Here is a 243-nt window from a genome sequence, read left to right as displayed (position 1 = left end):
GCTGGACAGGGAAGGGGTGGAACATTCGAGGCTGCCTGGAGGCATGGAGAGCTGAGCCTGTTAGAGCAAAGAGAGCACGGAGGAGGTGCAGCCTCTGACCTCACAATACCCAGGCCCACTGGGCCAGCCTTGCGACTTGCAGACTCTGGTGCCCTCCTCCAGCCCGGGCGAGGCCCGAGGCCCTGGGCAGCCTCCAGGTGCAGCGTCCTCCTAAGGGCCGCACCCTTCCCGCTGCCCTGGGGC

This window comes from Budorcas taxicolor, chromosome 14, assembly GCF_023091745.1.
Source record: "Budorcas taxicolor isolate Tak-1 chromosome 14, Takin1.1, whole genome shotgun sequence".
NCBI classification, from domain to species: Eukaryota; Metazoa; Chordata; class Mammalia; order Artiodactyla; family Bovidae; genus Budorcas; species Budorcas taxicolor.
Note: the sequence above shows the minus strand (reverse complement) of the source record.